Source organism: Sciurus carolinensis, chromosome 5, assembly GCF_902686445.1.
Source record: "Sciurus carolinensis chromosome 5, mSciCar1.2, whole genome shotgun sequence".
NCBI classification, from domain to species: domain Eukaryota; kingdom Metazoa; phylum Chordata; class Mammalia; order Rodentia; family Sciuridae; genus Sciurus; species Sciurus carolinensis.
The window spans coordinates 28347529-28373920 of record NC_062217.1 but is presented as its reverse complement, the minus strand read 5'-3'; the positions used below and the strand labels follow the sequence as shown (position 1 = coordinate 28373920).

General features: G+C 39.8%; 1 long non-coding RNA gene and 1 other non-coding gene across 2 annotated transcripts in view; both read right to left on the bottom strand.

Annotated features, from left to right (window-relative positions):
* Window positions 1-26392, bottom strand: part of LOC124985077 (uncharacterized) — a 148033-nt gene that overhangs the window by 94964 nt on the left and 26677 nt on the right. The gene's annotated exons all lie outside the window — the stretch shown is intronic.
* Trnaa-cgc (transfer RNA alanine (anticodon CGC)) lies at window positions 12748-12820 on the bottom strand. Its single transcript has one exon. It is a non-coding gene; the product is annotated as a tRNA-Ala (tRNA).

Below are 26392 nucleotides of genomic sequence, written 5' to 3'. Positions count from 1 at the left end.
ATTACTATTTTCATTTTATATGTAGGAACATTGGAGTCCCCACTGAAAAGAGGTTAGGTGAACTGTACAAAATCACATGGTTGGTTAGCTGGGATCCATATTTAAAGCTAGATCTGTTCAATATCCTAGGTATTTTCAAAAACAACAATGACAAAAAAAAATGAATAGTGAAATAGTTATGGACAGTGTTGTTATAAATAAAGTATAAATAATAAAACAAATATCAATTTATGCATTTTCTTGGAATGCAAGTAAAAATAGCTGCTATTGATGAAACGCTTCCTATAGAAAGGACTTGTCTTCAAGTACTGAAAGATTGATACTAGGCCTCTATTCTGTATACCTGCTTCAGAACAATTCAAAATAATGGAACCACCATTTGACCCAGTTATCCCACCACTCTGTGGTTTATATCCAAAGGACTTAATATCAACATACTACAGTGATGCAGCCGCGTCAATGTTTACAGCAGCTCAATTCACCATAGCTAAAATATGGAACCAACCTAGGTGCTCTTCAACAGATGAACGGATAAGGAAAATGTGGTATATAAATATTCGATGGAATATTACTCATCTTTAAAGAAGAATGAAGTTACGGCATTTGTTGGTAAATGGATGGAGTTAGAGAACATCATGCTAAGCGAAATAAGCAAACCCAAAAAACCAAAGCCCAAATGTTTTTTCTGATATGCAGATGCTAATTCACAATAAGGGGCAGGGGCATAGGGAAGAATAGAGTTACGTTATATTAGGTAGAGGGGAGTGAAGGGAGGGGGAGGGGAGTGAAGGGAGGGGAAGTGGTATGGGGTAGGAAGAATAGTAGAGTGAAACAGACATTATTACCTCATGCACATAAATGACTGCATGACCAATGTGATCCTACAATATGTATAATCAGAAAAATGAGAGATTACACTCCATTTATGTATGACCTATCAAAATGCATAAATGCATTCTGCTGTTATATATAACAAATTAGAACAAGTTAAAAAATTTTTAAAAAGAAAAAGAGCAAAGAACAAAATATATTCTGTTTCTCAAATAAACCATTAAGAAATCCTATTTCCAAAAATCATCTAAAAAATGCCTATCCCCTATCCTAGTTAGGCACAGTGGTGCACTCCTGTAATCCCAGCAGCTCAGAAGGCTGGGGCAGGAGGATCACAAATTCAAAGACAGCCTTAGCAACTTAGTGAGGCTGTAAGCAACCTGGTGAGATCCTGTCTCAAAATAAAAATTAGAAAAGGCTGAGGATGTGGCCTCGTGGTTAAGCACCCTTGGTTCAATCCCCCGTACCAAAAAAAAAAAAAAAAGAAGAAGAAGAAAAGAAAAGGAAAACAAAAGCCCATCCCAACTTAATCTCAATTCTACACCCTGTAAGCTATTTGACTTTTTGAATAGGTGTAGATACAGCAGGAAGAAAGGTAACTCAACCCTGGTGAGTAATAGCATGTCATATGAAATGTCGTTCCAGAGGGTAGGAGGCTTAATCTGCATGACAAAAAGGCGTGTGTGATTTACTGTGGCTAAATGGTTGATTAAACATAGTGCTTCTATCCATTATTTAAAAAATATTGGGAATTAAGACTGCTTAGAAATACAAATTACTATTCTATTTTTGTGTCTGGGTAAATCATATTGAGCATATCTCACATTATTTTCTTCCCTGCAAAATTTGCTGTGACTCTGAGTATTTCTTAAAGTAAAATCTTGTAAATGTAAATATAAATATTAGTAACTGCACCCCTTTAGTATATTCTGGAGGTGTTTTTTCATTCCACTCACCTTTTTTTTTTTTTTGGTGGTGCTGGGGATTGAACCCAGAGCCTTGGGCATGCGAGGCAAGCACTCGCCAACTGAGCTATATCCCCAGTCCTGACACTCCCTCTTACAGTACTTCTTAATTGCTATTATTGTCCTTCAGTTGGTTTCACTGTGATTTTCTATTCATGTCTTTCTCCTCCATCTCTTGAGTTAGATGGTGAATTTGTGAAGCTATGTGTTTTATTCATCTTTAATGCAATTATTCACTTAATCTCAAGTCTTCTATGGAATAATCAGTATGACACACACTGAGATAAACAACCCTAACCAGCATATAATAGATGCTTAATAAAAGTTTATTAAACAAATGTAAGTTTATCACCAACAAAATCTTAAGAAATGGAAAGATTTGGATGAATTCTGTCAAAAACAACAACCAGATTCATGAAATTAAGTACAAATGTCTGAAAATATTTTACTTAATACAATGTGACCTCGCCAGAGGCAGAGCGAAATATGCCCTCATATTGTCACAAGACACTGAGGATGTACCAAGAATATATCTGCTGTGTGAAATATGTCAGATGATGGGCAAAATGTTCTACATTGTCCAACCTCAGTGGTATTGATTTCCTTCACTGGATCCTTGATTTTCTTAAACCTAAGCTTGCTTGTTTTTTTAACTATTGTCAATCCCAGTTCTTAATTATTCAAACTGTGAAAGGATTCTCACTATGGCTGATTTATTCTCTTCCCCCTACCTGCACTAAACAATAGCAAGATGACTTGGGCAAAGTCCTCAGGGTCCATTTTAGATATGGTGACAAGTAAGGACTATGCCTGATTTTGTTGTTCCGACATCTCTGTATGAACATGACTTTTCTTGCTGTGGGCAGTAGTGCACACCTGTATTCTCAGCTCCTCATGAGGTTGGGGTAGGAGGATTGCAAATTCAAGACCAACCTAGATGACAGTGAGACCCTGTCTCAAAATAAAATAAAAAGGGCCGTGGATATAGCTGTGGTAGAGTGACTGCTTAGCAGATGCAAGGCCCCAGTATTAAAAGAACAGAGAGAGAGAGAGAGAGAGAGAGAGGGGGGGGGGGGGGGGGCGGGGGCAAGAGACAGAGACAGAGAGAGAGAGAGAGAGAGAGAGAGAGAGAGAGAGAGACAGAGACAGAGAGAGAGAGAGAAATCATATTATAATTTCAGTCTCCTTTTCTGAACTGGCATGATTTTGTCTAGGAGCTGTCAGATCCTTTATGTGAGGCATTTAGAGGATAATTATCTACACTGTCAGGAGAGCCAATTAATGACATCATGTGGTTCCCTGCCTCAGATAGTCTGTTTCCTTTGCTTGTATCCATGGTAAAAATAGAGGGAAAATTATAAATAGGATGAATTTCTTTAAATCCATAAGACTTCTTTTCTGAGAGTCATGGACTTATTAGCAATCATGTTTACATGTGAAAGCCTCAGCAACTTGATACTGTACATAATTTTCTTCTTATGAAATAAAAAGTGATAACTATAGTATGTGCAATTTTGAATTACATCTATCTGAAGAGAGCAGGGAACACATTTCGTATTATTTCATTCAACACTGTTAACAGCACAGTGTTGAAAATAAACCTAAGCAGAAATTCTTGCTTATCTACTGTAATCTCTCTCTCAAAAGCTAAATATGATGCATCAGAAGTATGATATGAAGTATAATTGACACTGAAAAGTAGGAAATATCCAGCTGTTACATTCTTAACTGTCATAGAAAGTTTCATATAAGTAAAGGTAGGAGCAGAAGAATTCAGCTGACGTGTAGAACAATGCCAGGCCACAGAAACCTGATATTAACCTATCACTTGCAGATTGAGAGTTAGAACATGGGGCAATGGTGTGGGCAGATTCTGTAAGATACAGTACAGGAGGAGCCAGGCTGGTGAATAATTGATATGTGCCTAAGATTAGCAAAGCTCATTTCTAGGCTGCTCTGTGGTGGCAGCAAAGGCTCACATGAGCAAGTGAGGAGCCGACAACAAGCACAACAAGCAGCTTTGCAGAGTTCCATCACAGTCATTGCCAAGAACGGTGTTAGGAGAGTGGAAACGTGGAACAGCCTGGTGTGCAAAGTTATGCGGACTGTGCGATATTGCTAACTAGGCAATAAAAAAAGACGGTTAAAAGAGATGGCGACATAATGTTCATCTCCATCCGAGTAGCTCACTGAATATGCAGAGCTGCGCTGCAAGATACTTTATAGATGCAGAAATTGTGTCCCAGAGAGATCAGAGACCGGGCTGTGGTCCCCAGGCTGGTACAAAGCATAGAACCCAAGCCTTCCGCCTCATCGTCCTCTAAAGATAAGCCCCTCTTTACATTAATTTGCTTCAGAGGTCTTTGCATGTCAATTCTTACTTTGATATCACTTTTACTTTAAATATTTTTTAATGTAATGGACACGATAATTATACATATTTGTGGAATATTGTGTGATATTTCAGTGCATGTATATGATGTGTAATGATCAGATCAGGATAACCTGTAAAACCATCACTTCAAACATTTATCATTTCTTTGTGTAGGAAACACTCAAAATCCTCTGTCTGCAACAGTTATGTAATACCTTCAATGCATTAAAAAACACAAGGCCGCCAGGTGCAGTGGCACATGCCTGTAAATCCCAGCTTGTGGGGCACAGACAGGAGGATCACGAGTTCAAAGCCAGCTTCAGCAACAGCGATGCACTAAGCAACTCAGTGAGACCCTGTCTTCAAATAAAATACAAATGAAAAGTGGCTCAGTGGTTGAGTGCCCCGCAACAGCCCCCCCAAAAAAACAAAAAACAACACTTAGCCTTGCTAAGGCATCCCTCCCCTCTCCAGCTAAATAGAGTTCTATTTGATTCTACAAGTAAAGATATGGAACACATCTTAAAAATGAGTTGTCTTACACACATGAACATATAAATACATGTACACTGTAAACACACACACTGGAAGTAGTAGGGTTGAACCCAGGGCCTTGCACACACTAGGCAAGTACTCTACCGAACGACCTCTCCAGTCCTTTTTACTTTATTTAGCAACAGGGTCTCACCAAGTTGTTCAGACTGGCCTCAAACTTGCCACCTTCCTTCTTCAGCCTCCCAAGTCACTGGAATCACAGGCACCCTCCACCATACGAATGAGGGTATTAGAAAACATTTTTAAAGTGAATTTTTACTTTTATTTATATATTGTATATATATTTTCTTATAAATATATAAATGCCTGACTCTTACATTTAATGTAGATCAGGAAACCTGACAAGAGATCCAGGTCACGGCAGATTCATCTTCACATGCTTCTACCTGTTGGACTACACAGGTTTATCACACTACCATCCCAGGACATAGAAGTATGCTGAGTAAGCAAAGAAAATCAAATGGAAAATTAACAATCCATTTCCAGCCTGAAGCCCTGCCACTATCAGAGAGTTTACAAAGCTATACGAGCTTTTATGCCAAGTATCTATTAATATTTAAGCATGAAGGAAAGGGCTGGAAACCTGGCACTGCTGTGTTCCTTTTCAGTTAACCTTCTTTCAACTCTGAGTTCTGTCTGAAGGAAATGAATTGCCATATCTGATAGGGACATTCTCCAAGTGTACCAGGCATTAAAATAAGGATTGGCATCTAAGAGGAGGCCTCAAAGTCTTCAGATGGTGCACGGCACCAGCAGCTCAGAGCAGGATTACACACTTGAGTGTCTGCCTGGTGCTTTGTTGGAGTCTTACTATTTGCTCACTTTACAAATATCCGATTGTGTATTCACGGGCACCACTGAATTGCTCTATTTCCCTAAGGTCCCAAATGAGGAATTCAGTGGTGAAAATGGCCAATCTGCAACATTCCTATGTACTTGGAAGGTCTCTCCATCCTGACTTTCCTTCCGTAACACACAGGCAGATGGGTATCTGCAAACCTTAGGAAGGGCTAAGTACCAACACACTAGCATGCATCACACGTGGTAATAGGCATGCACTTTCAAAAGCAGAAATACATATTAAGTTGAGAAATATTTAAAAATAGCAAGGGAAATTGTTTTTAATATGATATTCAAGTGAAGGATGAAATGTCATTTATCTAGCGTCTACTTATCATTATTTCTGATTTTCCCCTCAAGGCCTCTGTCAAGAATGAAAAAACAAGGGTTCAATAATGGCATCACCAGTCGGGAATGAATGATTTGGCTTTAAGGAAAGAAAAGTGCATTTGGAAGTTGGGGAAAGGGAGGAGCAGCCAAAGCGGCTAAGGAAGTAGTGATGGAGGTGGCTCAGCAAGGACTGTGAGGAGCCTCGCTGTGACTCTCAGCCTTTGCTTGAATGTGGCCCATGAAGAGACACTTCACAGAGCTCTTGGACTCACAGGACGCACGCAAATGGATGATCTGTATGGTTTGCATGTGCTTCTGTGAGCTCACATATACACACAGCCATATGCAAACAAGACGGAAACAAAAGTTCCACACAACCACACTTAGCCTTGCTAAGCATAAGCCACTTGTATTTTCTATGCTATTCTACTCCACTCCATTCCTATGTCATTAAAAATGATGATTATACCCCTCCAGTGAGTCATAATACACCGTGTATAAAACAGTGCTCAGAAGCATCTGAATTTCTATTTATTTGATTAACTGTACATGCTAAGTAGAGTATGGCATTGTTCACTCTTTGGGGAAAAAATGAGTTTATACATTATAACTTTTATATATGGAAAAATATTTAAGTGTTTTTCTGCAAATATTTGCCTATGAACAATTTATATCAAAAACAATTTTCTAAATTAAAAGAGGTGAATAAAAACAAAAAGTTAACTGATGTGGAAGAAACTTGTGGGCCTCAATGACTAATAGATCCCCCTCGTCCCCCACCTCCCTTACAGGAAAAGAGATCACTGTGTACGTAACTGCTGGGCTGACCCAGAGCCCGGGTTCAGACCCTGAAAGTGAGCAGAGGAATGATCCCCTGCCCTAAACGTGCCTACATTTGGAGTACAATGTGCTTAGTTAGAGTCCCATGGTGTCTTTCTTCCACCTATCCAGGTGTACACACTATTTTGCATGGAAGCAGAGAGATCTTTGAACGAAACCCTTTCCCTTTCAAAGTCATTAACAATCTTTGACCAAGGAAGGCTACGGAAGAAAGGACAGAGTTGTCTGAGGGAAGACAACTGAGGTGGTAGGAGAAAATGGGGTCAAGGGAGTTGCCTCTTTACAAAGGGTCAGGCACTCAAGGGGATACTGGTTTAGGTCCATGAAGTACCTTATTCTAGAATCTGTCCCAAGGCATATGGTGAAAGGTGGCACGATGATGCTTTCAGACTGTGGATAAAATCAAATGCCACTGGAACTCTGGTGACAACGCAACTCTGAGGGCAGAGACATCTACATGGGCCCCTTGAGGAGCCACTGAAGACTGGGAGAGCCAGCAGGACCTGGACCAGCACAGTGCCAGTGAGCTGCACTGGGAGTCACAGGGGCTCTACTGGGCCACTCCTTCATACCTTCCTGAACTTCAGCAAGTGGCAGGATCACACCGCAGTCCCCAGCCAGGCAGTCATGGAGCTCCACACCGCTAGGTTCCAGCTCAGCCAGCACACCCGCCCCACAGGAGTAGCGGGGCATCCTGTTCCTTAGGACCTGAGAGGAAGGGCGATCAATGAAGAGGCCCAGGTGGCCTGGCTCAGGGACGGCTTTGTCTCTAGCCTTTCCCAGAAGGCATCGCGCCTTCTATCCTTCTCCTTTCGGGGGAGCAGTATGTGGCTCTCTGCACCAAGGTGCACAGACAACATTAAAGATTTGCTAAAACTGTTGTTATGCTGATGGAGGGAAGCAGGGGCGGTGGCGGCAGCACCTGGGCCAGCTGGGGATTACGCTCCATCAAGGCAGCATGAACATCAAGACTTACCTCAGGACAAACAAGCCTGTGATTTACTGAGGGTGTGGGTGCCAGCGGTGCTGCGAGGACAGCCCTAACTGTCCTCTTTAGGGTTGTGTTTGGAGGAGCAGGGTGGTAGTGCTTATAATAACGAACCTGGACATCCCAGTTTCTTTCCTTTCTTTCTTCACTGATTTACTTATTGACAAACATTGATGCAAAGTTAAGAACAAAACATAACTCAGTAGTTATGAAATGTTAAGGAGAAAAATAAAAATCTTAAGCAATACACTCAGATAAGTGCTTAAGGGTAGCAAATGGGAGGTATTACAGAGTTGGGCTCATCCTCAAAACAGTTCTCTTGCCAAAAACTAGAACAGGATATGAACTGAACCTCCTCTCATTTGTCACCTCAAGAAGCAAGATTAGAAGGAAGCAGCCTTGCAGAGAGGGAAAAGGGAAACAGAAAGCGAGAGAGAAAGTGTAATCCACAAGTGAATCCACAGCTGCAGCAGGCAGCTCACAGAATGTTCTGAAATCCATGTGGTGTGTCAATTTATGTAATACAAGAACCGTTAATGACAACTAGATCCTTCAGTGTGAATCCAAAGCCATGTGAGATGGAGATGTCTCCTACAGCCTGCCATAAAGGATCGAAGGAAGCTTCAACTCTGCCACAAAACAAACCCACAGAAAAGGAGCAGCAGATCTGAACTATACACAAGAAGAGTTACAAGCAGACTGGGCCATGCACCATTTCTGAACAGCTACAGCCCCAGGACCACAAGGGACCAGGACACTAAGGGAGGAGGATTGTGCCTTATATAATTCAGTCTTTCTCAAGTCAACTCTTTACTTTTCCTAGGCAATCTGTACTGAGGAATGCCTATAGGTCGTTTTACAGATTCCCAAATTCCTATTATAGTGCAGGGTCCTAGAAAGGGAAGATCTGATGAAGAACACTAGTTTCCCCTTGGCTACATCTTACATGTGGTGCCATCTTACATGTGGTGCCAAGGACTGAGAAATGGACTCTGCTTCCATGTCCCCAGTTGAATAGGACAAGTGAACTTTATAGAAATGACAAGCTATAAAAACTGGCAAGTCCCATAAAAGAAATGCAGCTAAAGGACTGTGGGAATTTGGAAGAAGATAATGATTTCTGGCTGGAGGAAGAAGCAGGGAACATTTAGAGGCCAGAGGCTTCGTGGCCAAGAAAGTGTAATACAACAGCTACAGGCATGGGCTCAAGGATGAGACAACCTGGATCTAAGCCTTGGTTCCTCCAATGATCAGCTGTGTGACCTCAGGCAATTCATAAAACTCTGAACCGTAGTTTGGAAAAGTGGTAAAGGCAGATAAGAATTACATGTTCTCCAAAAATCAACTCAAAGTGGATAAAGGACTTAGGCACTAGAACAGAGACCCTGTGCCTAAGAGAAGAAAATGTAGGCCCAAAGCACTACCATGTCAGCTTAGGAACCGACTTCCTTAATGAGACTCCTGAAGTACGAGTAAAATTAAGAATCAATAAATGGGATAGAATCAAACTAAAAAGCTTCTTCACAGCAAAGGAAACAATAACGTGAAGAGAGAGCCTGCAGAATGGGAAAAGACCTTTACCACATGCACCTCAGATAGAGTATTAATCTCCAGGATATATATATAGAACTCAAAAAACACCAAAAAAACAAATAACCCAATCAATAAATAGGCTAAGTCTGAACAGACACTTCTCAGAAGAAGAAATACAACAGATCAACAAATATGTGAAAAAATGTTCAACATCTCTAGCAATTAGAGAAATGCAAATCAAAACTACACTGAGATTCCATCTCACTCCAGTCAGAATGGAAATTATCAAGAATACAAGCAATAATAAATGTTGGCAAGGATGTGGGGAAAAAGATACATTCATACATTGCTGATAGGACTGCAAATTGGTGCGACCACTATGGAAAGCAGTATGGAGATTCCTCAGAAAACCTGGAATGGAACCACCATTTGACCCAGCTATCCCACTCCTTAGTTTATATCCAAAGGTCTTAAAATCAGCATACTACAGTGATACAGTCACATCAATGTTTATAGCAGCTCAATTCACAATAGCTAGATTGTGGAACCAACCTAGGTGCCCTTAAACAGATGAATGGATAAAGAAATTATAGAATATATACACATTGAAATATTACTCAGTCTTAAAGAAGAATGAAATTATGGCATTTGCCAGTAAATGGATGGAACTGGAGACCATCGTGCTAAGTGAAATAAGCCAATCCCAAAAAACCAAAGACCGCATGTTTCCTGATATGCGGATGCTAATGTGGGAGGGATAGTGGGGAGTGCTAGGGAAAAATAGAGGTACTCTGGGTTAGACAGAGGGGAATAAAGGGAAGGGAGGGGTTTGGGGGTAGGAAAGCCAGTGGAATGAATCGGACATTATTACCTTATGTGCATATATGATTACATGACCGGTGTAACTCTACTTCATGTCCAACTAGATAAGTGAGAAGTTATACTCCATTTGTTTGATGTGTCAAAATGCATTCTTCTGTCATAAAAATAAACATAAAAATAAAAGAGTTACATGTGCTCACCTTTCATTAGAACACAACCTCACACTTAGGAAATGTCCCCAATTAACATTTTAGCTGCTTTTGTTAAGAGGACGACTTTGTTGAGCCTGGTCTCCAAGGCTAGGGTTGGTTTCGATTTGTGGAAACAGGGAGAGCTGTTGCAGGAGAAGCTATGATGAGCCATGCCACAAGAGGGTGAGTGTGTGAGGAGCTCTACCCCCCTTCTCCCCTCCACCCTCCTGCCCTGTTAAAACAAAGGCCATGCTATGGTTGGAATGAGAAGTGCCCAGTGTCCTCATGTGACCTCATGGCAGCTCACACCTCCTGTGCATGTGAGCAAGGGCGGGGGTGAGCAAGGGTGGTGAGGGTGCAGAGGACTCAACGTATTCCACTCTGTGCACCCAGGCAAGCGTGTCCTTAGTGACGTTCCCATTGTGGCCCTGCAGCTCCATCCACCAATTCCCATGATGCAAAACTGAGCACACTCTGTATACTTACTGCTTTGGCTCTGAGCTCAGAGAGGAAGCAACTGTTCATTTGCACAGCATCCCCTTTAAACCTACACTTGGTGACTAGTCTGTTGGAATCTGACCAGGCAGGGCTTGCTCCCTCTCACTCCAAAGAGCTGCAGACTTAGAAAGAGTGAGTTTAAAAAGCTAGAGCCTCTTATTCAGTCACAGCTGGGAATGGGTGGGAGGTTTAACAGGGCGATGCTGGGATGGCTTCCAACCTGAAGAGACCCTGAGCCTGAGAAGCAGGGACTTCAGAGGGTGAATTCAGTCAACTCAGATCTGTTATCTATTTCTGAAGGGCATTAAATGTCAAGTTAAGATGTTTTCTTTTTCTTTAACCCCCTCCCAACACAAGTCTGGACATTTATCAAAGCAAGAGTAGGAGTTATTTCACAGAGCCCTTGAAAGTCTCTGGTTCAAATCTACTCAATTCAATTCATATTTATTGGCCTGCACTAGTGTTTTTAGGTCACAAAAACACTTTTGTGTCTGCTAGGACACAAAAGTGCTCAGGACAGTCTCTGACCTTTGCTGTTCCACCTCCTATTTTCTGAGAAAAGAGAGTTAAGCACATAAACTAAATTCTTAAAGCACAGTAATAGCGAGCTCAGACTTTGGAGCCAAAACTACTATGACATGGTGCAAATCATCTAATCTTTTGGTACCTCAGTTTCTTGATGTAAAAAAAGACAAAGCTGTTTTAACTCATGAAGCTGTTGTGAGGATTAACTGAGTTAGTATTTTCAACACACTGAGAACAGACCACGGCACAGAGATTGGTTGTGATTATTGTCATCCTAGCTGCAAGCATGCAGTTTTAACACCTCCGCATGGGTACACCACCAGCTGCAGGCGCATCTCTTCCTTCCCAACAGATAGCCAAGGTGCTGGTCACGTCACACCACGGAACATGCTTTTCTTTCCTCACTTTGGAGCAATATGGCTTTGGTGGCACCAGAGCTGGTTCAAATCCCAGTCCCACCACTAGTTGACACATTTAACATAACTAGCACTTATTGTGCGATATATATATATATAACTAGTGGTTTATTTGTCTGTTTCTCTTCTACAGTTGAGATCTTAAATGGCTCCCAAAGGTCCATGTGTTGAAGATTGCTCCGCAGGTAAGCAATATTTGGAGACCCTGGAACCTTTAAGAAGTAGGGCCTGGGGGGAGATCTTCAGGGCATTGGGGACTGTGGGACACTGGTTCCTTCTTCTTCCTCTCTTTGGCTTCCCAGCCATGAGGCAGGCAGTTTGGCTCTGACACATGCTTCTGCCATGATGTGCTGCTTCAAACGTAGGCCTAAAGCATCTGGGCCAACCAATGAAGGACTGAAACTCCTAAACTGTGAGCCAAAATGAGCCTTTCTCCTCATTAGGTATTTGTTATAGTGACAGCAAGCTGACTAACACCCTTCCCAAGTGGACTGTGAGCCCCTCTGAGGTAGAGAGGATGTTTCATCCATCTTTGGTCCTCGGAGAGCCTGGCTCAGGAAATTCATTTAGCAAATGTCTGCTGAAGGAATGGATGGAGGAACACAGGGTGTTGCTAGGAGAGGGAACGCCGCAGAAATGTGTGAGCACGGCACGTGCAGGTGGTCTGGTTGGCGGGGTGAGGGAGCCTGAGAACTAACCCCAGAGTGTGTGTTGACATGGTGGATGGCAGGCCAGTGTTGGGATTCCAACAAGGGTAAGGAGAGTCAGAGAAGGAAACCCCAGGTTGACCAGGAGGGGAAAGGAAGGGCCATGCCCAGGAAGCACAGAAGAGGAAGATGGCAGAGGTTGGTAATTTGATGAGGGTGGGGGATAAATGAAGTCCTGAACTATGAAATAAATGATGGCACCAGGACAAAATTTATGGAGAAAGATGAAAGTCTTCTTCATAAGAGGTCTGCTTCAGTTCTTTAAAAAATTATTTTCCATTAAAAAAATTAGTTTCTTTCTATTCCTTTTTTTTTTTTTTTTTTTTTTTTTTTGGTGGTGCTGGGGATTGAACCCAGGGCCTTGTGCTTGCGAGGCAAACACTCTACCAACTGAGCTATATTCCCAGCCCCCCTTCCTTCTATTCTTGAAAACTTAGAACTGGCAGAAAAGTATAAAGAAAATGGAAATTACATGTAATCTGGCCATTCCAAGATAACTGTTTCTACCACGTTGCTGATTTTCATTCAATCTCTATTCAATGCAAACATATACACTTAACGACACTGGTATATTACTACAGTGTACCAAGAATATATATCAATTGTACACATTTACACAATGGCACGTTAGACAAAAATGACATTGAACACATTTTTAATAAACATTAACACTTTCAAAAAATACTGAACACATTTTAATAGATCCTCTTCTTCTGATTTTTTTTTGGGGGGGGAGGGTGTTTACTTGTGATTGAACCTAGAGGTGCTATATCACTGAATGACATCCCCACTCCTTTTTATTTTTTGAGACCGGGTTCCACTAAGTTGCTTACAGTCTCACTAAGTTCCTGAGCCTGGCCTTGAACTCGCTATCACTTTGCCTCGGCTTCTTTAGTCTCTGGGATTATAGGTGTGTACCACTGCACCCAGCAGTCTTCTCCTAATTTTTAATGTCAGCATTACTGTCATCATTATGAATCATAATTTACATTCATTGCTTTGAGTGATATTCGCTTTCTCATGACTACAAATAATTCTGCAGTGAACAGTCATACATAAATTTTTATCAGCACTAATTATTTCCTAAAGACAGATTTCTGTAAATGTACATACTCACATTTTCGCACGTTACTTTGACCTATTGGAAGCTCTCAGTGCCTGTTGCTCAATAGCTTTCCAAAGGCTGACTCTCATCCTCCTCCCAGCAGCATCTGAATGCCTCCCTGAAACCTGGTCTATGTTAAGTCTTATCTTTTAAGAAGGAAAAAAAAAAAAAAAAAAAAGACTATTTAATAAGTAGAAACTTTCCTCATATTATTTTAGTTTGCATTTCTTTAATTACTAAAAAGAATGTTTTTTTCACATTAGCCTTTTACATTCCTCCTTTCACATTTATTAGCCATTCATTTCCCCTATCATATCTCGTGTCCATTGTTTTATTGAAATGGCAGGTTTTTTAAAACTGATAGACTTCCTTGCATATTAATTCTTTGCCTATCATCTTTATTGCAAATATTTTCCTAATTTGTTACTCACACTCTATTATATTTTTGGTAGATAAAAATTCTATGCAGTTAAGATTATCCATTTTTCTTTTGCAAGTTTCTCATAGATTTCTATGCCTCATTAAACTTTCCCAAGACTAAGCTTGGCTTTTATCTATATTTTCTTCTTGATTTTATGATTTTGTTTTTTGCTTTTAATCAATCTTGAGTTTAGTGCATGATATGATGTAAGGGTGTTGGAACAATGCAAAGAATCTATCAGTAAGTAGCAACATGCGAGGCACTGAACTCTGTTCATCTTTAAAACATGAGAGTGGATAAATGGACCAGGTATTAAGAACCAGTATAGAATCCCATTTGCTTTCTCCATTTCAAGACAATATCCTATTGGATAATTACAGCATGTGACAGAAAAATGAGTGTTCTGATTTCCTACCAAAGCAAGTCTCTAGAGAATCAACTATTAAATGATTGCGCCTTTTCCTCTAATTGTTGAAATCTGGCTGCTTTGAGCAACAGGCATTCACACTGCTACAGAGCCAGGAAAGGTCACCGAAGATGCCAGCTTCAGGGGTGGTGCTGCCTCTCGAGACGAGATATCCCATTGCACGTGGGATTCTCTTCCCACCTCACTGTACTCTGAAAGGAAAAGAAGAATCCAACTCCAAGGGCACTTCAGCACATGGAAGATGATGAAATAAATCATCACTATCATAAAGAAAACAAAAGAGTAAAGCAAATGTTCTCACACTTACAGTCAGCTGATTATTTTAACTGAACTGAGGAATGATTGTGCGGGGCCATCAGCTCAATAAGGCTCTTACATACATGCTACATTACCAGAAGAGCCTTTAATCTCCCTAACACATTAATCTCCCAACATACAGTGATTTCAGCCCAGAATGATCTAGCAGATAGTTTTCTCATACCAATTTCATTTTATTATCTTGTCCTTAGTTCTAGCAAATCAGGATGGGACGTGTGAGAACATAGGAGCTCAGTGACTTGTGAAGATTTGAGTTTGTAGGTTCCCAGCTGTCTTTTCTTTAGTCATGTGACCTCAAAAACTACTGCAGGGCTGGAGGTGTAGCTTAGTAGTAGTGTGTGCATCCCCAACATGTAGTAGAGTGTGCATCCCCAACATGTGTGAGGCCTTGTGTTTGATCCCCAGCCCCACAAATAAAAACAAAAACAAAACCCCAAAACCAAACAAACAGAAAAAAAAACCAGGAATGGATGAATGGCCTGGAATAGTTCAAAAATCTACAGATCACAATACTGTGACCTAAGATAAGACATTCAACCTTCTTGTGTTTTAAAAAATATTATTTATTTTTAATTATGGTATCCTATACATAAAATTACCATTTCAACCGGTTTTAGCCTTACAGTTCAGCGGCATTAGTGCAGTTGGACAGCTATCATGGCCTTCCATACACAGAGTTCTTTTCAACTTTCAAAACTGAAACTCTGTGCCCATGACATAACTTCCTGGTCCCTTCTCCCCCAGACCCTAGCAAGCACATTCTACTTTGTGTCTCTGAATTTGATTCTAGGTATCGCATATGAGTATTTGCTTTTTTGTGACTGGCTTTTTCATTTAGTATAATGTTTTTAAAATTCATCCATGATGTAGCATGTGTCAGAATTTCTTTAAGGCTGAATCATATTCCCTTGTATGTATATATCACATATTGCTCATCTGCCAATTTGTTCCATCTGTCAATGGACATTTGGGTTGCTTTCTTCACCTTTTATCTATCGTGAATAATAATGCTATGAACACGAGTACTGTACAACCATATCTTCATGTCCCTGCATTCATAAATTCTGAGTATGCACTCAGGAGTGGAATTGCTGGCTTCTGTGGTAGTTCCATTTTTACTTTTTTTGAGGAACTGACAAACTTTCCTATAGAAGTGCACCATTTGCCATTCCCACCAGGAGTATGCAAGGGTTCTGATTTCTCCACCTCACCACCAACATATCCTCCCTGGGTTTTCGGTAATTTGTTCACTTACTCATCTGTTCGGTAAATACTGGCCCAAAGCCTTCCCCATACCAGGTGCAGGGATACAGCAGAAAACAAAACATTCTGCCTGCCCTCGAGAACCTGTGCTGACATGGAATAGAGAAACTGAATAAGCAGTTACAACAGGATGAATGTTTAAAAAACAAAATGTGTGTGTGTGTGTGTGTGTGTGTGTGTGTGTGTGTGTGTTTGGCAGAGGGTACAGTTAGCTGGAGTAATGAAATTTTAAGTAGAAAATTATCCCAGAGCCCCCCTATCAGCTTTATGTTCTATGGTCTCATGGAGGCAAGAAGGACAACTACTGAGTGGATTCTAATGTGGAACATAGTCCATAAATATGTTCAAGCACATTTATATTGGTGAAAATGGGGATCCTTTTATTATCTTCAATCAAACCTAATATAGCACATTGGATGAGTAAGAGACCCTTACGTGGATTAAAATTTGAAGTACTGGGAACAGAGGTCACTAACTGGCAATGTGTGTTCCAGCCTAGCATGTTCTTTTTGAAAATTCTGAATTAGCTGCCAACACTTAAAAATCAAGAAATTTCCTATAGGATTCTGGATTTCTGGCATTCCAGGAAAAATAATAAAATCTGGCAGCACTAGGGCAAAAGCAGGAACCAGTTGAGCTGAGAGCAGCTCATTTTTCTTGGCTACTTGGCTCCATTTATGTCTTTGCTCAAGAGCTATGCAGTTCAATATGGTAGCCACCAGCCACACATAGTTACTGAGCACTAGGAAGCATAGCTGGTATGAACTGAGTCATACTATAAGTATAAAATACACATCAGACTTCAAAGATTTGTGGGGGACAGTTGGAAAAAATATCACTAATAATGTTTACATAGATTGCACGTTGAAATAATATGTTGAGTATTGGGGATGTGACTCAGTGTTTAAGTGCCCCCTGGGTTCAATCCCATTACCAAAAAAAAAAAAAAAGTTGAATTACTGGGTTAAATAAAATATTTTATTAAACAAATAAAAAATTTTAAAAAAGAAAATCTACTATGAAAGTGAATTTGCCATATTCCTTGTTTTAATATGTATACTGGAAAACTTAAAAATACATATATGACTAACATTATATTTCTATTGGGTGGTGCTTCTCTAGGGGTTCTAGCTTATCATAGCTTGAACTTTATCCCCATAGAAATGGTTATTTGAATTATGTCCTAATTTCTTCTTACAATGCCTAATCACATATTCCATTTATTAAGCAAAAAAGCACTCCCACAGGAGACATCAATCATTCATATAAATTGCAGCTTATATAAAATTTATGACATCATAGGTCTTATATCATTTTAAAACACATGTATTCTCTTCCCTTCCAGCAGACATATTAAAATAGCATACATAAACACTGCCCTGAAACTTCACTATTGCTTTAATATTTAAGTCATAAGGTAAGTTTTTCATATGTGTTTATGACTCTTAATGCACTTTCAAATGAAATCTAATCCATTTACAGAAACCCTTTTCACAGTTCTTTTCACTAAAGCCTTAAAGACTGCAGCATACTTAAGTCTTTCACAGTGGCCATTACTCTATGATTTCTTAGATAAATTACTTTTTAAAAGTTTTCAAACTTAATTAAATAAGGGACTGACTATTAAAAATAATTTCTAGCAGGTGTGGGACAAAGGATTCTAAGCCAGGAACAAGAGATCATTCTGATTGGTTTGTGCGCGGGAGTGTGTATGTGTGTATGAGCACATGCAAAGATAACTATCAAAATCACTACTATTTTCTTAGCAGATAAGAGATATTAAAATTAAATGGGATTCTAATTTTAGATGTGTAGAAATCATACACATGTAAGCTGAAACACGTGCTTCCAGACATTTAAAACACCAAGGAAAATGAAGGATTGAGGAAAGTAGCAATCAAGTCAGGAATGACCAAAAGGAAAATACAACCTGTAGCAAAACTATGCATTGGAATGGGCAGTTTGCACATTCACACCCATATAATGCATATGGCAACTGCACAACTGCTCGCTCTTCTTTATCAATGTAATTATTAGAGAAACTCCTAGGGGTAGCACCCAACATAATCAGGACACTATGAAGTTGTTTTGTTTTTGTTTCCTTCTTCTGTTCTCTCTCTTTCCTTCCTTCTAGTCACCCTTTCCATATCTTATCCCATCTACTCCAACATTTCTAAATTTCTTTCAATTTGACCTGCTATTAAAAAAAATATATTTTCTACTATGAATCAGATAACCTGAAGTCACAGGTTCTAGATCCATAAATCATCTCTATGGAAGGATCACTCTACCCAAATCTAATTTTCAAATAAGTGACAAAATAGATTTCCAGTGTGCACACCAAAGCTTCATTCCACTATATGTGAAGTTCTCAATGGAACTGTTTCCATTGTGGTCAGGAGGCATATGTTAGTCAGCTTTCCATCACTGTGATAAAATACTGGAAGTAGTCAACTTAGAAGAAAGAAAGGTTTATTTTTGCTCATGGTTTCTGAGATTTCAGTTCAGTGGCTTTGGGCCTGTGATGGCGCAGTACATCGTGGTGGGAGCATGTGGTGGAGAAGGCCTACTTACTTAATGGCAGCCAGGAAACAAAGGGAGAGACAGGAAGGGCCTGGGTCCTTGTATCTCTTCAAAGGCATGCCCCCAAAGACCTAATTCCTCCCCCTAGGCCCCACCTCTTCAAGGTTCCTCCACCTCCCAACAGTGCCAAGCCTTTAACACATGGGTTTTTGGGGGCATTCCAGATCCAAAGTATACCAGAACATGGAATGACATACTTAATGATAACACAGAGCTGATGAAGCCTAACCGTTAGCAGGAGTCTCAGCCAGTACTGAGACAGAAAATAGAACCTATTAGCTTATTATAGGTTTGGAGAAGTCTTTGTCATGACCAAACTCCATTCTTCCCAGATAAAAGTATGTAATAAAAATGATGTGGGAGGGTACATATTGCTGAAAATCCCTAGACATCTTTTAAAAACTGTAACTCTTCCATGTCTTGAGCTATGTAATTTTTCTTAAACTACATTGCTAAAGTCTAGTTATACCAATGTAGTTTCTGTCTCTGTTTAACTACCTGCTTAGTTCCATTCACTGACATTTCACAGGGGCACTTAGAATTCAGTGTATCTTATAGATGGAAGAAAAGCTTAAAAGGAATCACAAGTAGTGATGAAATGGCATGATTCCCTTGCACACGCAGGAATTATGCTGGTCCTTCCTAGGCATTTTGATAAGAATGATGTTTTTGTCTCACTAAAACAGGAGAAATAGTTTAGATACCTTTAAGAACCTACAAGCCTACTGAATTCAGAGCTGAGATGGAAACATTACATTCCTTTATGAACTCAGTCATCAGAAGAGTCAACTATTTCCTGAAACGTGAAACTGCAATACAAACACCAAGGAAAACTTTGCTCCTGGTTTTCAAAATAGAACATTCATAACTGCTTCCTCCTACCTGACACTCAAAAATATTCAAAAGATTTATGCCTTAACATTCTATCTGGTTTTGTTATACCAGTATCAACTCAGAGCCTGAGAATGTCTTGAGGGTTGAGGTTCAGAAGGAGTCTTTGCCAACAACACTGCCAGAAAGTGGTCACGTGTAAGTTTTGACTTTATTAATCCTGTCCCATAGCAAATTCTGACCCTAAGTACCAAGTCGTTCCATGAACACACATAAAGAAGTGGAGCAGAACAGCACTGGCAGGGGATATGCACGAGTCTGCAAAGTATATATTACTAGGATATGAATATTTCAAGTGTAGGCACAGAGTCTCTGCCTATCTAGGAAAGTGCTAGCACCTTGAAGTCCTTGAGAGAACCGCTCTAGTGTCCAAATGAGAATGATTGGTAAATATGGTAATAAGCATATTGCTTGCAAGAATGTTTAAAGTAGGGTACTGCTCAGGAAATAGCCATTAAATGAAAGAACAAAAATTCCTAAGGAACTTAGAAAGAGGCATGGTATTCATAAAAACACAGGACCCAAGTTCACATTCTCAATCCACTTCCTTAAGATATACGACTTTGGCTAGTCACGAAAACTATTAGCCTCAGCTTTCTTGTTGGTAAGATATAGGCATTGTCTACCTCAGAGGGTACTAGTGAACATTTAGTTAGGTAATAGTATGACACCTATCACTCAGAGGTACTGGCTCCAACAAGTAGTTCTATCTTGTCGATATTATTTATTTCTTCCTTTATTATAAATAAAGAAATTGGAGACTACACAAGATCTCATTTAAATAATCATCAACTCCAAACTGTGCATGAATTAATGATTTCATTGCTTTGATAACAACCCAAAGGCTAATTATATTATGTCAGTTTATATTACTTAATATTTTTTCGTTATATATTTACAGTCACATTTGAAAACACTTAGAAATAACTCTGCATCTACACTATGAATCTTTACCCTCTACCACTATGTTTACCTTTAATTTGGAAGCAAATCTAGATTTCTTAGGAAGCAGGTACCTTACAAAACACCTGCTCACTAAGAGTCATTATAGTAACCCTGATGTAGAGGAATAGTGGAGCCTCAGAACTTATGTTCCCACTGAGGCACAGTATTTTTTCGATTTTTTTCCAGATTTGTTTCTCAATACCTCAATTTGAACCATGAACTTCTGCAGAAATTACATTTCAGATGTTAGAAATGCTAACAAAGTTAGAAATGTTTATCTCAGGAAAGCAGTTGGGTCATGGATTCTACGTTGTCTACCCATGATTAATTTCACAAGCAAAAAGCATCACTTGGAAAGTTTCCTATTGCCTTTATTTAAAAAAAATAAAGAAAAAATAAAAATATGTTTTAATAAATAAGCTCAGGCATTATCTAACCACAATTGGCTCACTTCTGTAAGTTAGATGAGCCCAGGGGCATTTACAACTATTTAAAGCTTCCATGTTATGCAAGAATGCATTTGAAAAGCAGAAAAACAATCTGAGAATAATTTCCAGCCCTCATAGTAGAATTCTCTCTATCACAGTACATTTTCTTTCTTCTCTAAATTTTTAAAAGAACACACACACACACACACACACACACATTTATCCCCTAGCTAGTCATAAATGGTCCATTCAAAAGAGATATATTTAAATATTTCCCATGCACATGATTAGGTCTCTTCATAGGCCGAGGGCATTTAGTTTCAAGGTTAGCTATCACATCGGAATTTCAGATTCCTCTTCCACTCTGGTCCACACTCAAGGGTAATGCTAGTGCTCTTTATCTGACTTCGTTTCAAGTTTCCACTGCATCTCAATTCCATTTGTTATTCAATCTGCAGTCAATTAAACTATACTTAAGCTAAAGGCATGAGTATATTTGGAAATATGTCCAGCCATCAATCATGGCCATGATTTGATACAACATACTTTGAAAACGGTATCTTAGCCATATTTTTTAAAAACAGATAAAGACCTCCATGCAAATAAGTTATCAAGCTAAATTTGAAGGTCCCTTATAATGGCTTAAATAAATGAAGCAATTGTTCAAATAAGTGGAAGAAAACACTTACCAAAAAAGCTTAAAATAAATGGCTATTGTCACACAAATATATCTCAGATGCTCCAGAATCAATTAACCACACAACTTGGCTTCTTCAACATAGGGTATATGTGGCATTTGTTGACTTTTCACTTGAATCCCAGAGTTTTGTTTAATTTTCTGAGCAGCAGATCAAGAGCTATGCCTTTGATTGAGTAATGACTGAAAACTATTTAAAAACAGTCAGGGTTCATTCCTAAAATAGAATTTTTCCATTTGACTGGCAACAAAGGTCCCTGTAGATTTGCCTGTACTGGCAAGGGAAAAAACGAGTCTATCTTAAGAGTTAAAATTTCAGCTGTGCCTTCATTCTGCCAACACCCTGAATTTCCTGAAGGAGAAATATTCTAAACCCCCACAACAATTTACTTGTAGGATAAGACAGGGAAACACACACACACACACACACACACACACAACTATAGTCTCATTAAATCCAAGGATTAAAATATCATCAGTTGGTTGCCATTTAGTATATCCTAAATTCTATTAATGAGAAGCAACCCTGGCTAAGAATCTCAAAACTGAAGTAGAAGTTACAGATTCCCTTTTTGCTCTATGATGTAATGCATATACATATAAATGTACAGCTATAATATTCAATTTGTGACTAATGTTGCAAAATCATTAGTGCCCTGACATTCTCTCTTGGGATATCAATTAAATACAAAAGAAAGTGCAGAAAATGTTTTATAACCTTTCATGTCATCCATTAAAAATGTCACACTCTCAAATTACTTTTCATAAAAGTCTCTTTTGACCCCAGTGACTATTCCTCCTAACGCTCTCCCTCCCCCTTCCCCTTTAAAAGAAACTTGTGATATATTCTCTGATAATCATTATTTTCTTCCTTGGTATTTGACTGACATTTAAATAGAAGATTTTTCTTTATCTCTTTTTCTTTCAAAGTCAGTGCTTGGTTTCTTGGAAGTAATGTTAACTGCATCTATCTACCTTATTGTCACCAAACTGTAGGTGGATTTTTCTAGGCCTTTTCCTCATCCTTGAGTCTCTCTCCTAGAATTTTTTTCAATCTCAGGATTTCCCACTGATCTTTCCAGCTTCAAGTTCAAGGCAGGTCATTTATAAATTCAAACTCATTAGAAGGCTCATATTTCAGATCCCAAAGGAACCCAATGTCTAAAGATCAAATGGAGTACCAAAATTCACTTTGTGGATCATCCCATAAGAGAATCAAATACAAAGTAAATAAGAACCCCCACAAAATAACCTACCTGGAATGCAGGTGGAGCATCCGCTTCAAAAACTTCTTGGGGAACTCCAGGTTGTGGGACTGCGATGAACACTAAAAGATGTCCCGGACCCTCTGACTTCACTTGCAAGTTTATTGTAGACATAGCCTTAAAGACTTGGCTTTTTCTTGCTGTGTTAATTTTTTTAAAATAGATTCTACTCTTGGTCTACTACCCACCTTCTTGATGACTTCCTTGTACTCTGTCATCCACCCTATGTTTGTAGGTCCCCAATTCTGCTGTCCTCCTCAGATCTCTTCATCCTGTGGAATCTTGTCTCTGCTATCTCTGCAGCATCTTCTCTGAGGCAGCTATCTCATCAGCAATTCAAATGTAACTTGACCAAGATTGCTGTCTACAATCTACCAGGACTGTCCCCCTGAGGCTGCTCAGTCCTGTCACCTGACTCCTTGCATCTTCCTCTAACTCCCCTCTCATTGATTTGCCTCTATCTGGCCACAGAGCCTGATTCTCACTAAAGGTGTGTTTTCATGGGAAGTTTCACTACATTCTTAAATAACTTTGCATTCTTCTGGAAGCTACATGAGAGGGGTTCTGCTTTTTCTGATTCCTTAGGGTCATGTTAGCACCCTAAGGATGCAAAGTCAGCACAATTCCATGGTTAAGTGACAGACTGAAACGCCTTTTCCATTCTTTGCTTTGTTATACAAGTTTCTATGTAATCACCTTAAACAGGAGACAGAACATTTGACCTTCCAGGAGAAATGAGGCCATTTTTGTGCCTCATGCTTTACATTTGATAATATATAAAGATAACTGATGCTATCAAGTAATATTCCATTGTACAATGTTTACATTTCCTAGTGAATATATTTTAGAAAAGTGGCACCTACAGAGGAGGATAAACCAAGGGATCTACAACCTCAAGAAGCTTCTTGGAGAGGAGCAAAATGGGCAGAATATGGACAAAATTTGGAGCCAGTGGTCTTTAATGATACAGAGTATGTGTATTTTCTTACTGAAATTGAAACAAACACTGTACGGCATTCCAGGAAGGTTTGGAGTAAGGGATGGACCAGTTTTTTTGTGAACCTAGGTCAGAAATGAGTTGGCAGTTGGGGAGAAGAAAGAAGAAGAGGAGAAATCCATCAGTGACTGAAAGATAGAAAACTCATTCTTACTTTCTGAGTGACAAGTCCACTTTGAACTTGCCATAAAAGCCAGGTTCATTTTCTTTTTCTATTCTTTAATCCTATGGAAATCTCTTTAGGTATAGTAAGAACCTTAGGATTCACTTATTCCAATCCTCTTGTTTTACAAGTAAGGACTCAGAAAGACATCAGGCAACTCCCTCACCAAGATCACAGGGCAGGCCAGAGTGGCTGTGAGGTCAGAAAGCAGGGCTCCTGCCTCACTGTCCAGTGTTTCCTCTGCCCATGATCTGGGAACCACCTCCTTGTCTCAGTGATGACATTTCTGTCTCTCCTTCCATTCCAGATTTGACTCAGCAAGCCCCTCATCTTTGAATCTTTAGATTTCTTTATTGCTCTTGTTTATTTTTACATTTGATACCTTTTCCTGACTCAGGGAAAAGATGAGTGGGCACACACAGATGCCCAGCGTGTCTTAGATAAGCAGCAATCCAATGCCTTTCAGTTTATTCTTAAATCTTCCATATTAGAGGGCTCTACAGGTTTTGTTGTTGTTGTATTTATTTATCTTTTGTTTCATGCCACCTTCCTGAACTCTTGACTCATTTTCTATAAGCTGCACATATCCCTGTCACCTGTGTGTAGGGGCTTCTACTCAGGATGCAATTTGAGAAGATAAGCTTCTTATTGCTTCAATCATACTTTACCCACAGTACTCTGGATTGATTTAATCATCTCCATCACTTGATCCCAAATTGGAAATTTCTCTTCTGTGCACAGTTAACCTCTGTATTTTCCTCATTGAGGCTCACTCCCCTTGCCCTTCGGCATCTCCACTACTGGCTGAGCAGGTGACAGCATAGGTTATGTTCCTCCTGCTTTCCCAGATGGCACTGTGGAGCTTCCAGCTGCACCTCCACCACCTAATAAATCAGCTTTCATTTCAGTCAGTCACTTGAATTCTTTGTCATGTTGCCCCTGTAGCATCAAATTTGCCTTCTTGTTTTTAGTGTGAAGTTTCACATTTACTTTTCACTTATCAATCACCCCTCTTTTGACTCAATGTGCTGCTCAATCCCTACGCTTCCCTCCCTGTGCCTTCCAGTTGTGAACATGCTACGGCTGTAAGTGGATCTGGCTTCTGCTTTACTGGTGATGTTGGCCACTGGGCAGAGGCTTGCTTGTTTCGGCACCTCCTGCATGTTTCATATAAGAAAAACATTCTCAATCTCAAGTCATCAGCAGTATACCATCTAAGTCATCCCTATAGGAAAGGAAATGATATGAAGATAGTTGTACTGATGGCTGGGACATGACCTGTGCAGATAGGACCTTGGATGTCCAGGACTGGACTAGATGTGGCCACTTGGGCTTCCTGGCTACCTTTCCACTATCCCATCTTGGTGTGTAACGTACCCCCAAGTGTTCTGTCCCATATGCAGCAGGTCCTCATTTAATAGGTGCTGCTTACTGTATTAATGACCTAATGAGTGGAGTTCACTAACAGCACCTCCACACCCCAACCATAATTAGCCATTTGATCCTTTAAGCCACCACTGAAATATGCATGGGATTCTATGGGTGTGCTAACATTTGGACCAACATGTGACTGATTCCATGAGTGTGCCCCTAGTATTTAGAAACATGTTTCCCCTGCCTGATCATGAGCTTCTTGAGTATCTGATTCACATTCAGATTCCCACAGTTGGGGTTTACCAAGTGATTAACAAGTGAGATTGCCACCACTTCCCTGAAAGGGATCCTTTAATCCCCAGTCGTGGGTCTTAGCACACAATTTCCATTCTGTAATATTGACTTTGTTAGTAAATACACAGTGCCACAAATTATTGGGACATCAGAATGGTCCAGGGCTTACAGTTCATGGATGAAATGTACTTTAAAGGATTTGTGCCACATGTCCAATGTGATCAGAGCATATCTCAAGCACCACCTCAGTGTAGCAGCTGGTGTGGGAGAGGTGGGAAGGAAGTCAGTAAACTACAGCAGTAATTCCTTTCTATCTGTGGTAGTAAGGTCACTGAACTATAGGCACGTGAGTGGCAGAAGGATCAGACTGAGAACCGCACCTGCCACTGGAGTCTGGTGTGACCAGTTACACCTCCAGCCTGACTCCAGCCCATCAACAGCTCCATTAAGGCTGATCTCTAACAGAAAAGCAAAACCAGGGAAAGGAAAGGCCAGGAATTAGGCTACTTGGCTAAAGGGAAAATCCAAAACAAATGTCAACCTCTGCACTTTGTTTCCACTGATTAAATAGCACTGAGTTAAGAAAAGTTACTTTTCATCCCCGATGGCTGCCTTTTTTTTTAATTTTAAAAAATTTGTTCTAATTAATTATGCATGAGAGTAGATGCATTTTGACACATCATACATAAATGGAACATAACTTCTCATTCTTCTGGTTGTATATGATGTAGAGTTACAGGTCGTGTAATCATACATGCATATAAGGTAATAATATCTGATTCATTCTACTGTTATTCTTAACCCCA